This window comes from Papaver somniferum, chromosome 3, assembly GCF_003573695.1.
Source record: "Papaver somniferum cultivar HN1 chromosome 3, ASM357369v1, whole genome shotgun sequence".
Taxonomy (NCBI): domain Eukaryota; kingdom Viridiplantae; phylum Streptophyta; class Magnoliopsida; order Ranunculales; family Papaveraceae; genus Papaver; species Papaver somniferum.
This window is the reverse complement of record NC_039360.1, coordinates 156,716,100-156,733,134: the sequence shown is the minus strand read 5'-3', so window position 1 is coordinate 156,733,134 and position 17,035 is coordinate 156,716,100.

Below are 17,035 nucleotides of genomic sequence, written 5' to 3'. Positions count from 1 at the left end.
GGGTTTTGGTTTAAAGAAGGGATTTTGTTTTTGGTTTAAAAATTTGGGCTTTGAAAATTTTTGAACTAAACCTAGCATAAATTATCACAACTCATAAAAGAAAATAAAAACAATAATAATAATTAAACAAACCCATAAAAGAAAAAAAAGAAAAAATAAAAGAAAAATAAAGAAAAACAAAAAAAAAAATAATTACAGTCCCAAATATAAAAAAAAAGAAAAAGAAAATAAAAATTATTACAATCCCAAAGAAATAATTAAATTAATTATTACAAGCCCGAAATTGAATTTAAATGAGGCCCAAGTGGGTTAACTCATGGGTTAGGCTTACTTGTTTTTTGGAGGGAAGCCCAAAAATAGGCTTTTAGTCCCCTTTTAGTTGCACAGCCCAGTTGGGCTTTAGGATCGTCCTAGCAGCTCACGTCCAAGCCCAGCAGCAACAGGTGGAGCAGAGCCCAGCAGCAGCAGCGAAGGAGCCCAGCTGAAGTTGCAAGCCCAGCAGCAGAAGTTGCAAGCCCAGCAGAAGTTGAGGTTACTGAGCCCAGCTCAGTTGGTTCAAGCCCAGCAGCAGAGGTTGCACAAGCCCAGTTGACAGCTTCAGTTGGCAGCCCAGTTGGCTTGGCAGCAGGCTTGGCAGCAACAGCAGCAGCAGCAGCAAGCTTGGCAGCAGCTCTTCAGTTGGCAACAGCAGGCTTGGCAGCAGCAGCTCTACACCAGCAGCAGCAGCAGCAGCAGCTGCAGCTTCACAGCAGCAGCTTCACAGCAGAAAACAAGCAGCAGAAACCAACACTTGCACACCAACAGCAGACTTTGAAAACTCCAAAAATATGGCAGCCAGCTCCCCGGCAGCGGCGCCAAAAACTTGGTGTGAAATGCAAAGACACACAAAAGCTTGCAAGTATACAAGGTCAAGATTTGTAATAAAAGGGGGAGTAGGGGTTTGTCCACAGGGAGAGGAGCATATAAGAAGTTTTCCTAGGCTAATAAGAGTGGCAATGCACTATGGCAGGCAAGGTTTCAGGCATACAAACAAGAATGCAAGGTAAAGCAATAGAGAAACAGGCTAAGAACCACAGCAGGGAAAGATAACAGACAAGGAACCAAGGCTTGGAAAGTAAAGCAGCAAAGAAACAGCCAAGAAAAGCAGCAAATAACCAAGGCTTGGCAGCCAAGGGCAGGGTGAGGATTATGCACTGACTTCAGTGCACAAAAGCTACAAGGTGCAAGAAAATGAAAGGCAAGAAAAGTAACTGAAATACAAGCACATAGGACTGAAAAATAAAAGTGACTGAGAAGGGATTGGTGGTTAAGCCAAGGCTTAGGATCCACCTTGTGTCCTAATCAAATGACATGTTTCTAGGTTGGTTTGTTCCTAAGCATACATCTAGAAATGGAAGAATATCAAATTGCTCACTAGTCTGCCCCTAGCATTGGCTGTCTTTTGACAGTACAGCCAATCACAGGCTCTATGAGCATTGGCATCTCTCATTTGCACAATCAAAACACAGCAACAGGAAGTAACTATCCTAGCTCATTCACACTTGACAGTGCACAAGGCTTCACTGAGCCTTGGCCTGAGGCTGATTAGCTCATGCTAACCATGTTATGGCAACATACATACATCATATGAGATAATTTAAACACAAATTGCAACATATCAGATAACTACAACAGAAGCAATTCTCAACTGTTAACAGACAAGCACTGAAATTTTAAGTTCATAAAAATTTGTCTCAAATTCTCTACTGGCTAGTACAGAGAGGTATACAGTGTCTCCTACACACTTCATATAACATCAATTTATACCCATTACACATCATTGGGTTTTCCCCCAATTTTCCCCCAAAATCAGTAGAACTAGGGTTTGGTGAAATTGATTTACCTACTGTTGATGAGATACTCGCTCCATCTCGTCGACCCACTCTTCTCCTGCTTCTTCTCGTTCCTCTCGAGCTCCAATTGATGCTTTAATCATCACTTATATCCCCAATTTCTCACCTAGGGTTTTAGGCAGAGAGATGAGAAATTGAGGTTAATGATGCTAAAGAGATGGTACGTGATGGGTTTAGGTAGAATAGAGTTGGGGAGAAATTAGTGGAGTGATTTGGGGTGAGGTGGTGGTGATGGAGACGGACATGGTGGTGGTACGGAGTATGGTGGTTCTGCAGAGGGGGTGATGGAGGAGATGGGTTCGATGGAGAAAGGGGAAGGGTGCGTTTGTTTGGGGTGTAGGTGCTCGGTCGCTAGGGTGTGAGGCGAGTGTATCGAGTTTGATGATCTGCGACGCTGAGCCGTGGGATAGGGAGATGAAAGATCAATCGGACGGTGAGATGAAGTGAAGCTTGTAGCGACCGCTGGATTATATAATACAACAAAATCAACGACGCCAGATGGAGTTAGGTGTTGTAGTGTTAGGCGGAGATATCAAACTTCGATGCACAGCAAGGGAGCGACCGTCGGATGCTTCTGAGAACTGATCTGACGGCTGAAGACGCAAGCGGGTATGGATTTGGGTTTTAGGCTTTTGGGTATAGAATATGGGTTTGGGCTTGGAAAACCTTGAGCCCACTTCTTCTTTAAGAACAACTTTCTTCTTCTTGAGCCCATTTCCAGCTTTTTGGACGTGCGCTCCATTCTTTGCGGCTTCCTTGCGTGATTTCTCCCGGCTTTTCACTACTTTTCCGCTCTTTTCGCTCCGCGACTCATCCGAACTTTATTTATTACCTAAAAATGCAAAATTAATTAATAAAAATATTTATTCTTGAAAACAATGAAAATACAGAATATGTGATAAAATGTAGAATTAATGCATAAAAGATGAGTTAAAATGCCAACAAAAAGGGATAAATATATACATTATTTGGCACTCATCAGGCGGCATGACCGGACGGCCGGTGGGCTCGGTCCCCTAGGCGCCACTTTTATTATTTTTAATATTATTTTCTCTCTCCTATTTTGTGTAAGATTCCTCGTTTGTCCATATTTTCGAATGCTCATTCGTGCATTTAGATGCTCGGTCGTACATCATTGTTGAGTACACTTGCACCATTTTCTTGGGGCTTACTCAGTGATGGTCCAGATGCCCGATTGTTGAGTATTTAATACTAATTTATGAAATTCAGTGGACAATGATTCATGAAACTGAGTAATAAAGGTGAGTAGTTTTTTATTATCAATCCATAGGATCAGCCGTGGATTCGACCATGAATTCGGAGTAATAAAACGAGTATTACCATTCCGTGGGATCGTGGATTCAACCATAGAATCAGGGTAATAAAATTATATATTACCATTCTATGAGATCAGTCATGGATTCGATCATGAAATCGGAGTAATGAGATAAAGTAGATTATCTTCTAGGAATTCAGTGGTGAATGTCACGGTAGAATTAATCTATTGCAGAAGGGATATTAGCCAGTTAAAGCGTCATACCCGTTATGAAAGGTGCATAGTCAGGAAACAACGACTGTTGCCGATGTCCTGAAGGCGTTTTGCCCTCTCAACAATCATGTATGGATAACCGCCTGAATCTATACACGGTCTCTCTACATAGTCAGGGAACAGTGAGAGTCACCGACGTCCTGAAGGCGTTAATGATCTCAATCTTACGGAGAACTGCTCAGTCGTTCTTATGTGTAGAGGGGGATATATCCATGTAGTCAGGGAACAGTGACTATCACCAACGTCCTGAAGGCGTTAAGTTCTCAATCATATGGAGAACCGCCCAATTATGTTATTCTACATAGAGGGCATGATGAAATGAGTATCATCGAATGCTCCGGGGAGGCCTTTTGAGTGACATATGCATCATGGCTCGTAAAATATGAATCGTCACATGCGTTCCTGAAGCGGTGGCAGAAACATGCAGTATCATGATTTTACGATTTTGACCTTTGTTGAAAATCCACCATCAACAGGAACTCAAATAAATCTCGGAAGAAGTCTCATTTATTGAGCAACAAGAGTTTGAACAACTATCTGCTTTCGAGCATATATCTTGTGATACGTTAACTGAGTCTTTTTAGTTTTCCCTAACGCTTAACTTTCTTTTGACTCATGTCTTATAGGTTGGGTCGCACCAAACTCAGATTGTTAGATCTTTTCGTGTTTGCCTGCTCTGATACCAATTGAAAAGATGAGGGTACCCAAATATACCTCAAGCTAAAACTTTTCCTACCTATAAGTCCTTTCTCCGAAAGTGATTGTCTATGGACTGAGTCGAGACTGAAAAGGCGAGGGTACCCAAATATACCTCAAGCTAAAACTTTTCCTACCTATAAGTCCTTTCTCCGAAAATGATTTTCTATGGACTGAGTCGAGACAATACAACTAACCGGTTCACACTTCGTGTGATCGTCTATGGATACGAGATCGAGACAATACAACAACGAGGTATGTTTACTTGATACAAAGGTTCGGACTTAACCAAACACAACAGGATTGCTTATCAAGTAAATAGGAATTAACGTTTGTGTGATTTACTTTAATCATAATAAAACAATTATAATGCGGAAAATAAAAGTAAATGACACAACAAGATTTTGTTAATGAGGAAACCTCAAATGCAGAAAGACCCCGGGACCTAGTCCAGAATTGAATACTCCCAGGATTAAGCCGCTACACAAAATTACACCTAACTTCGTATAGTTGAGCCTGAGTAACTAACCCTATAGTTCACTTAGTTCCGTCTATATTCCCACGCCTCCGACTTATGAATAAGTCACGTACTTGGAACAATCCCTTTGGTTCGTATTCCAAATAGTAAAGGAACAAGAAATATTTTTGGTATCAACTCTATTCAACCAAGTGGTATGAGTCGGACAAAGGCTCTTCCGTGTATCTTAACATAAACTCCTTCGTTGGGTCTAGATAAATCTTATGTTCAATCACCCTAAGGTAATCGTTTAAGATTAAGCCAACAACACCTTTAATCCGAAGAACCGTGTTGATGCCGATCTACTCAATTAATCAATCCAATCTACCACAAGGATAAACCGATTATTAATTGGATCCTCTTTTACCGAAACAAGTATTGTGCACACCAAAGATTATAAAACCCAAGTCAGATCTTCAGCATCTTCTTTGTCTTCAAATCTTCTTAAATCTTCAATAAAAACCTGCACACAATCACTTGAATCTCTTGTGATCAATCACACACAGAACGAAGTTTATTGACAATGGATTATCACAAGATCGTCTTGCGAACTAACAACAGTCTAAAGATCCCTGTCGAAACTCTGAACTAGTTTGAGTGAATCTTATATCAGAAGAGAAGATTCTCAAGAATAAACAAACTAGGTGCAATCAGATTTCAACGACCGTTAGTCAATCAAATCAATCGAAAACAAAGATAAACAACAATTATCTAGTTTCCCACCAATGGGTCGCGCAAGACCTTCTCAATCCCAAAGAAGACTTTAAACTGAGCGGTCGTAACAGATTTCACCTAATTAGATTACTCACTCTCCTCTCCGATAGGCGGCTACACCAGTAACAACAACAAAAGAGTAAATCTGTTGTTACGAAGGATTAGTTTGCTAGAAAGGAAAACTTCGTGTATTTATAGACAAGGAAGTTTGGACACCAAAGAATTTCCAAAACCGAAAATATTCTCAAGATATTCATAAAAGCACAGATTCGGTTTTCATAATTCCTGGAAATGTTCTATCCAAAAATAACGATCGAAATCTCTCGGAAAATTAGTAAATGCACATTACTAATTCTGAAATTTCCCTACAAAATAAAATTAATGACCTTAATTAAAAGATTCTTAACTTACTTATGTTTCAATCTCTTCCCTTAGCCATTAAGGAATATCTTTGAAAAATTATAGAAATAAACATTCATAGCACGTGTTCAAATTTTGTCGACATCTTTACTTTGTAAGTTCTCTTTCACACTTACAACCTTGAAAACGATTTGCCACACTTCCAAAAAAGTTTAGAATTGGTTCATCTGACTTTCAAGAACTATGTGATTGATCAAACCATCATTCAATCACAATCACGGGTTTACGGTTCTACCAAAACAAGTTTCGGTTCTACCTCCACATGAGTACTATGCATAGTCACACTAGCTTCCAAAAGATTCGGTGGACTAGGTACTAGGATCGGTTCCCCACATATATATGGTATCTAACTTATATGTGTTTCACATGTTCATAGGGTCGGTTCCCCTTTCTGCTATAAACCTTGATACACCCCATACAAGGATCGGTTCCCTTTGATGTACTGCACCCCTTACAAGGATCGGTTCCCTTTCCCTTACTAGGATCGGTTCCCTTTCCCTTACAAGGATCAGTTCCCTTTCCCTTACAAGGATCGGTTCCCTTTCCCCAAGGCAAACATAATCTGATCATATCACAGGTGATTATTTAAGATTGGTTTTACTAATAAAATTTATACCAATACAAAAGTCAGGCCTTTGTGAATAGTTCTACCAAGAACACAACAAGTTGTGAGCGGTTATACTCTATCACACATATTGGTTGTTCATAAGATATGCAATGAATAACAAAACCAATAACACCTGCAATTTCCTTTTCGGTTCACAAACAAGTTTATGAACTTACTTCCTTAGAACACATGTAAACATTATTCCCTAGGATGAAATCCTCACCTCATACCCATACATAATCACAATAACATTCAAATGATTATGGCGATGTCTTATCTACAAAGTTTAACGGTTAAACAATAAACCTCGTATTGTATTCCTTAATACTATGTCTATCTAGAGTTCAAATATGCTTCGCAGTTATGTTTTCAATATGCACGACTTGAAAGATACGTTAGGGAATGAAACAGTTCAAGTCAAATATCACTAACCTCAAGTGGAAGGTTGATTGTTGTCGTTGTAGATCCTTGCTTCTTCACATCTTCAAGTCTTCGTAATACTTGTAATGTCTCATATCCTAATACTTTCAAGCTAACCTATACGAAGTTTGACTCTAGTACATAACCAATCGACTCTTAACATGAGTTTTGATTCACTAAAATATGACAACCAAACTTGACATACCAACGCTTGGTGGGTTCAACCGAGCCATGCTCTAACAATCTCCCCCTTTGTCAATTTTAGTGACAAAACTCTTACATCATATGGATAAACAAATTACAATCATTCATTACCATCCGCTTGATTCCCGATTCAACATCATAGTGAAACTGCTTACATTCAATCCTTGAAGATGCCGTTGTTGACATTATAATAACAAAGCAAATACTCCCCCTATGGAAGATAGGTAGATATTCAATCCGCACGTCTTTGTTATACCAATCTATATGACATGTTACTCCTCCTTAGTCTGTGCTTTCACTACATTCAAGTACCAATGTTGTTTTCCTTAGTGATACCAATTAACATAAAATCAATGCCAGCATCACTTGTTTACTCCATATATTTCTCCCCCTTTTTTTCACAAAAATGAAAAAGAAACGAAAAAATAAAGGACAACACGAAAAGAATCTTACAAATCTCATAATAGACTTGCAAACCTGTAGAGTTAGGCATGAGGGTTCCACACATCACGTTCTGATAACCAATATCAAAACCTAAACTACAAGTAGTCTTATTTTAATATTTTACCAAGGAAACAATTGTCCGAAACAATTTTTCCAATTTAGTTTAGCAAACCAAAAACAACTAATCACATTAGTTCCTTTGCTAAACCGATTGTTCAAAAACAGCCGCTTAATTCGATAAGACCAAAATAAAGAATAAACTCCATTTTTCTCATCAGGTTCTAATTATCCATAAACTTAGAACTTTCAATTTTAAACAAACCAAATACTAGGTTAGTTAACTAGCATTTCCTTGTTTAGGCATTCGATTAGACTTGAATAACCGAAACCTCACTTTGATAAGACAAACTGAGATCAGAATTAACTTAGTTTTTGAATTGGACTAAACAACTCATCCCGTACACATATTATTTCGTTAATCCATAAATAATTCATACAAACCAAAATAAATCAACTTGCATAATTATTCACCTCAACCGGAAGCAATTGAAACAACAATAGACATTATAAGCACCGCAATTGCACCGTAATTTTGTAAACCTAAAAGATTGATACTATACAAAAGAAAGATAACAATAGTTTTCTTAACCGGAACCAATTGAATCACACACATATCAATTGTACCGACATTTTGTAAGCCTAAACGATTGATACCACACAATAAAGCACGATAACAATAGTTTTTCTTAACAGGAACCAATTGAAACACATATCCACACACACATCATGGAATAAATATCAATTGAACCTAAATTTTGTTAAACAAAAGCAACAAATATATATAATATAAACTCAGGCTTTTCTTAAACAGGAAAACAATTAACTAACAAGATTGTTACCTCAAATTTCGAATCCACTTCTCCAATATGATTTGATAGACACATTTTTGTGTCTGAATTGTTCTCAATTTTCCGTATTGTTGGTGCTCGATTTTGTACTAATTTTGGTATTTTATGTGTTTGTAAGTACTTTTGGGAAATAAACATTTTCGGAAAAATCGGCTCGAAAAGTTGTCCAAAGCACCCCGGAGGAGATTTGTTATTCGGACTCCCAATTTGGATAAGGGGCAACCCAATTTCTAAGGGTCACCCTAGTGCTATTCGTGCCCCATAACTGGATAGGAGGACACCCATCTTCATCACCGTGAGAATTATTTTGGCGGGAAAAATGTTACTTCAGCTGCATGATATTCTGTAACAAATGTGGAGGGGATTTCACGAGATTTTCTCGTGGATTTCAATTGGAGATACCCTATTTTACCTAAACAAGATGGGTAGGTGACTTGAAATCGAAGATAAAGGAGTTTTACACGTCGGTTAAAGAGAACAGAGCTGTCACGTTCGCAAGGGACATAATCACGGGATTGCATCGAATTTAGACATGTACTCACGTGTATGGATCGAGTTGGATTGCTGAAGAAGCGTGCAGAATTTAAACAAGGATATTTTGCACGAATTATACAGCTGCAGATCCGTGAAAAAGGAAAGAAAATATTTTATTTAACACCAAGTAATGGAAGATTATTGTGGGTTAATGAGCGAGATTTCTTGGTGATGTTCGGTATAAATAGGTTCCTGGGGTCTCATTGAGGGGTGATGGAGTGTTAGGGGTAGCTACAGAGCTATTAAAAGCCGCTGCAGAGAAGAGAAGAAGAACTGCAGCAGCAGCAGGAAGGACTTGCAGACGACACATATAAAGTGTCGTTCTGAAGAACACGAAGAACAGACGAAAAATAACAGTCGTTTCTGAACAGTGACAGCGATGGAAACTTTGTAACAACTCTATTCAAAATTGTAACGTTCATCTTCGTTTCGCAACAGTTTTTGAATTTTATTTTTAACAGTGGGTTCTGTAACGGATATCCACCGTTACAAATCTCTGTTTTCTTAATATTCTTCAATAGAAACACCATTTGAGTTATGAGTTATCTTTTTGAGTGTGTTTTCACTATATGGAGCTAGACCCCATTTCTGGGACGACGGAGGAAACCAAATCTCATGAATGCGATAATTATATTAATTTTATTATGGCTATTTGCACTGTTATTTAATTGATTTATGATTTTCGTTGAATGGTTGTCATTTCAATTGATGGGTTATGATTTCTTAAATGTTTTGATATCCCATGCTTTAGATTTACATTCATTATTTCCGAAATCACTTTAGGCAATGAATTAGAGTTAATGAATTTTTATGAGCTATTACTGTTTCGAATTGATATTTGAACCGCATAAAATTGTTGTTTGGTGAAATCCTGAGTCCAAGTGTCCCTCCATCTTGTTACTCATAATTTGTATATTTTTGCTAGTTTTATTATTTTCTTTAATTCAACCTTAAAAATCAGTCTCATCAAGTTCGAGTGAACGACAACCTTTCATACCACTATATAAAATTCGATCATGATTGCATCTTCATCCAGGGAGAATTGATATCGAAATATCACCACGTTGTCATCCTTATGCGTGAACAAAAGAATAACAACATACCTCAACCTTTACCAGAGAAAGGTTGAAAACCGGTTTTAACTATTGCAAGCAAAAGTTGAAAACCGTCGAAACACGTATGCTTTTATGCTAAACCAAAACCGATTCAACATATTGTGACTTTTTCACATATTGTTTCTATCAGAACCCCTCATAATCCTTTGATAAAGCCTACCTACTAGGGCTAGAACTTAATCCCGCTAAATCAAAAAGTCACCCAAACCATGAGGGTTCATAATATATGAGATCGAATATTAAGGTAGTAAAACCGAAATCAAACATCCCATAAACCACTTTGCAATACACCATAAATTTTCAACATAAAATTAAGTATTGCAATTACCTCAGTCTTGTAGGAAATTGAATTATCAAAACAACGCAAAAAGAAAGAGGTCATTCCGAGTTCGGACGAAGAAGTTATGCGCAAAACAGTTTTTACACTTCTTCGTAAGGGGACCTCTCACTAGGATCGGTTACCTCACCATGACATGGTACTAGGATCGGTTCCCTCACTATGACAGGGTACTAGGATCGGTTCCCAAGAGTTAGTTGTGACAGATCACAATACTAAACTGTTTTCGACATAACTTTTGCATACGATGTCCGAATTCAGTGATTTTTGGCTCGTTTTAACCGTAAAAACAAGAGATACACATATATGATCAGTAGATATCAACATCATAAACTCAAAATTACCGTTTCTATGAAAAGATCAAATATAGAAAGATAAGGTATGAGTATATAAGAAAAGCAATCTCTCTAAAGATGTTAATTAGTCATATATAAACGAGAGATCATGTGCTCTGTTTTTCATGTGCTTCCTCACCTTTAAAAAGATTGAGCACCAAGGTGATCATGCAAATTCCAACACAACTAGGTTGCGTTGAGTTGATCCTTGTCTTGTTCGTCACGAGTGACTCAGACCGAATCATCATTCTTGACCTCTTGCTTGGTTTTTTTTCTCTTATTCCATCTCTTGTTTTTCTTATTTGACTTGTGATGTAGAGTGTCATTATCACAACCTTTACTAGTACAAGAGATTTCAGACATAATGTCTTTCTTTAGCCTTTCAAGAATACTCTTGTAATTATTGTCACCAACAATTAACAACTGAGAGTCATTCTTGTGACTAACTTTTGGTCCCTTCTTGGCTATGGAGGATTTTGGGACCCATTTAGAGTTGGTTTCGCAGGAGCAGCTTTCTCCTTCATTTCATTAGGAGCATTTTCCTTTTGAGTATTTTGCGAAACACCCTTTCTCCAATTTGTTACATCGGATCTTGTCTTTGCATTTACAAAATTATGTCTCTTTCTATATTCGGGTCTTTTATGAGATGACCTTGTCGAGTAATAAGCAAAATTTAAACTATCACTATAATAATTCTTTTCCCTGAACTTAAGACAATAACGATCTGAGTTCTTATGAGGAGAATACTTAGCCAATTCGCTTGATACAAAAGAGAGTGCATCTTGCATCTTACAAACTTTGCATCCCCACTGCAAGTGTACGATATTACCACAATAATAACAATGCTTAGTATAAATATACGAAGTATGAGTTTTAATGTTACCTTTTTGTGGATCCTCTTGCATTGGAGCTCGACGAGTCTTCTTCTTCTTCTTGTTCTTCTTCTTCTTATCCTTGTTCAACGTTGTTTCTTTCTTGACATTTGTAGTTGGTTGAACACTATTCTTAGACTTTACAGACTTTTCTTCTTCACAAGAAATATGAGCATATTTTTCATATGTGTAAGCCTCTGATTGAGAAGAATTTTTGGATTTAACAAATTTTACCTCTTTGTTAATATTTGAAGCATCTATTCCCTTATAGCCCAATCCTCGTGTATCACGATGATTTCTACTTGCTTCTAACATTGGGGTTAACTTGTTTGAGCTTTCATTGGATTTTTCCATTTCCAAATTTTCTTCTTCCAACATCTTGATTTTATCAAGAGCACTGGCTAGATCAGCCTCAACGCGTTTTTCTCGTGAGAGATATACACCTTCTTTCTCTTCAAAACTCTTTTGTTGAGAGTTAATCCTTGCATCAGATTCAACAAGTTTCTCTTCCAATAAATGAATTTTTTCAAGAGAAGCATCACGCTCTTTCTCTAACAATTTTGTTTGAGAGAGACTAGCACTGACGTTTTCTTCAAGACCCTGTACTTGTCGAGAATTAAACATTGCTTCCGATTCAGCACGTTTCTTTTCCGACAAAAACAGTTCTCTTCGAAGATTTTCACATTCTAATTTCTTAGAATTTGGATCGTTTGTACGATCTTTAAGAAGATAATCACAGGTTTGGTAACCAATATAATATCCTTGAAAAACCTTCTTCAATTTCTTGTTCTCACGACAAAGAGGAGTCATAAAACCAAGAAAATCCGAAGTTCTCAGCTTTTCATTTTTCAAAGGTTCCAGCAGTTTATAGTATTCTCAGATATCCTCTTCTACTTCTTGTTCAAAATCTGAGTCATCATCATCGGAGATTTCATCTAACTTTTTTTTGTAGACATATTTTCCAGTCGTCATCGATTTCTACATTATTAACAAGATTAACTTGTCTCGTAGAATCTCTAGAGATGATTTCTTTAGATATTGAATCGTAGATGCCATCATCAATTGTTAATTCAGAACTTTTGATGTATTTTTTTACGTTAACTGAATCATTCATTAGATTCAATTCTTATAGGTTGGATCACACTAAACACAGATTGTTAGATCTTTTCGTGTTTGCCTACTCTGATACCAATTGAAAAGGCGAGGGTACCCAAATATACCTCAAGCTAAAACTTTTCCTACCTATAAGTCCTTTCTACGAAAGTGATTGTCTATGGACTGAGTCGAGAAAATGCAACTAATCGGTTCACACTTCGTGTGATCGTCTATGGATACGAGATCGAGACAATACAACAACGAAGTATGTTTACTTGATAAAAAGGTTCGGACTTAACCAAACACAATAGGATTTCTTATCAAGTAAATATGAATTAACGTTTGTGTGATTTATTTTAATTATAATAAAACAATTATAATGCGGAAAATAAAAGTAAGTGACACAGCAAGATTTTGTTAACGAGGAAACCGCAAATGCAGAAAACCCCGGGACCTAGTCCAGAATTGAATACTCTCAGGATTAATCCTCTACACAAAATTACACCTAACTTCGTGTAGTTGAGACCAAGTAACTAACCTTATAGTTCACTTAGTTCCGTTTGTATTCCCACGCCTCCGACTTGTGAATAATTCACGTACTTGGAACAATTCCTTTGGTTCGTATTCCAAATAGTAAAGGAACAACAAATCTGTTTGGTATCAACTCTATTCAACGAAGTGATATGAGTCGGACAAAGTCTCTTCCGTTTATCTTAACATAAACTCCTTCGTCGGGTCCTTAGATCTATCTTATGTTCAATCACCCTAAGGTAATCGTTTAAAATTAAGCCAATCAATAACTTTAATCACGCGGAAACGTATTGATGCCGATCTACTCAATTAATCAACCCAATCTACCACAAGGATAAACCGATTATTAATTGGATCCTCTTTTACCGAAACAAGTATTGTGCACATCAAAGATTATAAAACCCAAGTCATCTCTTCAATATATTCTTTTTCTTCAAATCCCTTAAATCTTCAATAAAAATCTGCACACAATCACTTGAATCTCTTGTGATCAATCATGCACAGAACGGAGTCTGTTAACAATAGATTATCACAAGATCGTCTTTAGAACTAACAACAGTCTAAAGATCCCTTTCGAAACTCTGAACTAGTTTGAGTGTATCTTATATCAGAAGAGAGTATTCTCAAGAATAAACAAACTAGGTGCAATCAGATTTAAACCACCGTTAGTCAATCAAATCAATCGAAAACAAAGATAAACCGCAATTATCTAGTTTCCCACCAACGGGTCGCGCTAGAGCTTCTCAATCCCAAAGAAGACTTTAAAACGAGCGGTCGTAAGAGATTTCACCTAATTAGATTACTCTCCTCTCTGATAGGCGGCTACACCAGTAACAAAGATAAAAGAGGAAGTCTGTTGTTACGAAGGATTAGTTTGCTAGAAAGGCAAATTTCGTATATTTATAGACAAGGAAGTTTGGACACCAAGGAATTTCTAAAACCGAAAATATTCTCAAGATATTCATAAAAGCATAGATTCGGTTTTCATAATTCCTGGAAATGCTCTGTCCAAAAATAATGATCGAAATCTCTCGGAAAATCTAATTAGTAAATGCACATTACTAATTATGTAATTTCCCTACAAAATGAAATTAATAACCTTAATTAAAAGATTCTTAACTTACTTATATTTCGATACTGAGATTCTCTTGCCTTAGCCGTTAAGGAATATCTTTGAACAATTATAGAAATAAACATTCATAGCACGTGTTCAAAGTTTGTCGACATCTTAACTTTGTAAGTTCTCTTTCACATTTACAACCTTGAAACCGATTTTCCACACTTCCAAACAAGTTTAGAATTGGTTCATATGACTGTCAATAACTACGTGATTGATCAAACCAACATTCAATCACAATCATGGGTTTACGGTTCTATGAAAACAAGTTTTGGTTCTACCTCCATGTGAGTATTGTGCATAGTCACACTAGCTTTCCAAATTTATACGCTGACATCCTGCAAAGGATAAAGCCACTGATAAGTGATGAATACTTCTTCACTTTAATAATTCACCTAGAATGTAGCATGTGGCAACAATCCCAGTATTCTGTGAATTAAATAAACAAAATTCATCCAGGTTGGAGCATGTAGCAACAATCCCATATACCCTGTGAATTTACAGCATTATTAATTAATAAATGACTAGCCTTGTATTTCCTGTGTTTTTCCCGAAGAATAAGTGCGGCATGACGACTGAGTGTTGCTCTCAGCAGAGTAACACGAATCTCCAAGTGTTAATAGTGAGGCATGCATGAATTACCCGTACAGGCCACATCTCTCGGTGTGTTATACTAGCCCGATTGAGCCCACCTCTCTCGGTGTGTTATACTAGCCCGAGCATACATCCCTCGGTGTATTATACTAGCCCGATTGAGCATATTTGAATCTGGACTGACAGTCTCATAAACAATCACGACCACACAAGTTGGTCGCATGATTTAACTAGCCTAGACGATCCTCAGCAGGAGCAGGCTACTATCTTAATGACCACCAGCGGGCCCTTTATTCCCTGGTCGGTCGAATACATACCACGCCTCCCAAACAACCACCGAACACCAGCCTAGAGTAGGATGGTTGGGCTGGTTTAGAGCAGCTTGGAAAACATGTACGCACAAGACTGCCAGTGTCGGTCTAAAATAGAACGCGGCCGTCCAACTTCACCGGCATGGTTGGACGGAATAGATCGTTCCATGGCCGGTTGGACAAGCGTTGTCCTGCACACCGACGGGCCCCCTTCACGCCTGCATAATCGACCACCTCACGACCTAGCCAGGGAGAAGCAAACGGTCTCCCAAAGTTCGGCCGACGTGATGCTTTAAGGGTCGCAGGAAATTCCACTAAAGGTTTTAAATTGATCACGCCCATCCAACCTCACCAGCATGTTTGGATGACTTAGATCAGACCCATAGCCGTCAGGCAGGTATTGGCATGTTCACCACCGGCCCAATGTGGCCCCACATGGTCGGCCTCCCCAAAAGAGGAGCGTAGCTTGCCAATTCGTCCAGCCAAAGTAGCGTGGACATGAAACCCTAATTAGGGTTTTCGGCATATCACATGTGTCGCAAATCAGTCGCCACCATCCATCTTCGCAGGCATAGATGGAGGGTGTAGATGTAGACTCAAAGGGTCCCAAGCATGTCAGCACAATTGATGTGGTCCCGTCTACATGCGTGACCAATCGTCCAAAGCCGACCATGGATAGATGCCTCGATTCGTGCGCCCAAACTAGGAATGGTCGCGCGGTTCCAATTGCAAACTGATCTCGACCACTCAACTTTGCCGGACAAATCAAGTGGCTTAGATCACATCTCCATAGGACAGTGAGGTACGGACGTGTACACCGGCAATCCGTCTACAAGCATGCCCGGTCGGTCTTGCCAAAAACATCTCCCATGCATGGATTCGACCAAGCTGAAAAAAGGTACTTGCGCACCTCCTAAACCTTAATCTGACGATCGCAGATGTGGGTCGCAAGTCATCTCGTCCGTCCAACTTCGCCAACTTGGACGAACAGCCTAAGACAGGATTTAGGCAACCAGTGAGGCATCACCACGATCACCATCAACCACTCTTCCACATGGGGTGATCGCCAAATCAGGGCTTTCCTGTATAGACTCCAAACGATCACTCGAAGATTGCTGGACGTGATGCTATTTTAAGACGCTTAAATTCGTGACTTACTCTGTTAAGCCTTAAAACAGCGATGCTTCATACATGCTGAATATATTCGATGCATTACCTGCATAGAATACACGATATTTCATAAATATCGACTTCCTAAATAACTTAGTTATTTAATCCAGCATCACATGCTACTTTCTGTGGGTCCAACATCCACACATTCGAAACATCAAGCATGTCACAAACTGGGGGATACATACTGGGGTATTGGTCTGGCGGTTTACAGCGTGCAGCGTGCAACGCGCCATCACAAGAACGTGTCAGGAAGACATGGACGATTAGTGATGATGGGAGAAGTGGTTAAGACTGGTCGTGTGACACTAACACACAACTCCACTTCCTCCACTACCTATGAGAGACGTGGGTTAGGCTCAATGGCTTGTATAAATAGGTTCTCCTCCCTATTTCCAAAAAGGAGACAAGACAGAAACCAAGTGTTGATACAAACGTATTCAAACACCAGAATTGATAACTTACATCCTGCATGCCAGTTCATCTTTTTGATACAAGTCATAAAACAACCAACACCTTCATAATCTCAACACCTTCTTCGCTTCCCTCCCTAAGATCAACCCCATCTCCTTCACTTTGTGACCGAAGCAAGTCTGGAACGGCCATTTCTTGGTTTAGGACAGAATTGTATAGATTGATTTCTCGAATCACAA